Source organism: Schistocerca cancellata, chromosome 7 (genome assembly GCF_023864275.1).
Source record: "Schistocerca cancellata isolate TAMUIC-IGC-003103 chromosome 7, iqSchCanc2.1, whole genome shotgun sequence".
Taxonomy (NCBI): Eukaryota; Metazoa; Arthropoda; class Insecta; order Orthoptera; family Acrididae; genus Schistocerca; species Schistocerca cancellata.
In genome coordinates, this window is record NC_064632.1 from 18,960,431 (window position 1) to 18,962,581 (window position 2,151).

Genomic DNA, 2,151 nt, shown 5'->3' on the forward strand with positions numbered 1-2,151 from the left:
ATGACTCATAAGACTGCTTGATAAGAGCAAAGTATTTCCAGCTATGGACATGGAGCAAGGCTAGTGGCAAATCAAGGATGATGAGGCTGACCAAAAAAGACTACCTTCAGACTGATGACAACCTCTACGAGTTTAAAGTTATCTTTCTGAGTTGTGTAGGACACTGCAGACTTTGGATATTCGGTTTCATGTTACAGAACACAGTCTCCTTAAAAGGTTGGCAATAAGCATTTGACATTACAGAAAAAGAAGCCTCTGAGTCAGCTGGTCCCCAGACAGAAAAGCCATCAATGAAGACATTCTTGAGATTACCAGGCATCTTGATAACTGTTGCCCATGGAAGATTTTCATTTATGGAAGCCTCACCTTGATAGATGGTCATCTCATTTAGTTTTCATAAATTCATCACCAAGTGGCTGGTACCTCTGTACAACTACAGGGAATGGCTGTGGCAGGTGGGGTTATGATCTCATTCATGGTATAGTAATGGGATTAGTCCCACAGATCAGCTATAATTATCTGCAGATGACTGGCATAAATGGAACTGTTGTGAAGGCTGATGTCTTGTGGCATAGTAGACATCGACAACACTCCTCTTGAAACTTCCTGACAGATTAAAACTGTGTGCCCGACCGAGACTCGAACTCGGGACCTTTGCCTTCCGCGGGCAAGTGCTCTACCAACTGAGCTACCGAAGCACGACTCACGTCCGGTACTCACAGCCTTACTTCTGCCAGGCTGTGAGTACCGGACGTGAGTCGTGCTTCGGTAGCTCAGTTGGTAGAGCACTTGCCCGCGAAAGGCAAAGGTCCCGAGTTCGAGTCTCGGTCGGGCACACAGTTTTAATCTGCCAGGAAGTTTCATATCAGCGCACACTCCGCTGCAGAGTGAAAATCTCATTCTGAACACTCCTCTTGTTTTCCAGCAGTAGCATATAATACTGCCAAGGTGTCCATAGTGGAAACATATCAGCATGTTGTACTCTCTTCTCCAAACGTCTCTTTTTCTGTTGGGCGTTACTTTTTGCGGTTGAGATTGCTGTACCTGCATTAGTCAGATGCTGGGTTGTCATTTGATGGCTGCAGCATAAATTTGAGATGGCCAAGGTAATTCTTCCTCGAGAGTTCGGCTGGTGGCAGAGATTGGTGTTGAAGATCAGTAAATCTCTTCTTCAACATTCTCTATTACTTCTTGAGGTACAGGTATTGCTGATATCTCTTGTTCACTTGTACCAACAGTTCTAGCTGCCATAAACTACTGTATTTCTTCTCTTGCTACCTGACATATGAGAGAGGCAAGGTCGAGGTGGTTTCCAGAACCACCATAGGGATGACATTCTGGAGTCAGTCATACTTATTTTGCTTACTGCTTTCTATTGCATTTTCTTGATGCAGTGGCACCACCTAATAAATGCCTCGGTTGTTGTGACATTATTTAGTATTTGTTTTTATCCATAAATGTAACTGCTGTTGCAAAGTTCATTGTTATTTTCCCAGCTAAAGTCATACCTTTGTGTCTCACTTCTTTCCACTCAGGCGATTTGTACCTGTTGTCAGGTACCACTTCACTTGATTTGTTCTTTGACTGTAGTTCCTGATTTTCATTCTTGAGTGTGGTGATTTCGAATCTTAAAGTGTCGACTAAGAATTGTACACACTTCTACACACGTGGCAATCTTGAAAATGCAGGATTGTTGTTTCTTGTCAACAAATGTCTTCTTCAGGTCAGTCTGAAATTTACCCCAGGTAATGAGCTACTCTTCATTGTTCTTGAAACACTGCTGTGCTGAACCATCCAAGTAAATGTACACATATATCAAGTCACCCCACATGTTATATTTGTGACTCATTAGAATCTTTTCAGCTACTTCATCAGGTTCTTATCAGTGTCTCCAGAGAACATTGATGAATGCCTGATGTATAGCTGACTTATTGCTGTTCTGCAATCCACTGGTTTACTGAATATAAGTACATTGGATATGATGTAGTGCTTGTGCTCTGGCTGCTATCTGTATAGGCAGCGGCTTTTATACATTGCCTAACTGAAGCCAGGGTGATGTAGATGTTTTGAAGTGCCTGATGTCTCCACCAAACAATATCATGTCATAACCACAATCAAGACCAAATCCATGAGCAGGGTTGTCTATGAAGT

General features: G+C 42.6%; 1 non-coding gene across 1 annotated transcript; it reads right to left on the reverse strand.

The window, feature by feature from the left end:
• Positions 1 to 624: 624 nt before the first annotated feature.
• Trnap-cgg (transfer RNA proline (anticodon CGG)) lies at positions 625 to 699 on the reverse strand. Its single transcript has one exon. It is a non-coding gene; the product is annotated as a tRNA-Pro (tRNA).
• Between the last annotated feature and the right edge of the window lie 1,452 nt (positions 700 to 2,151).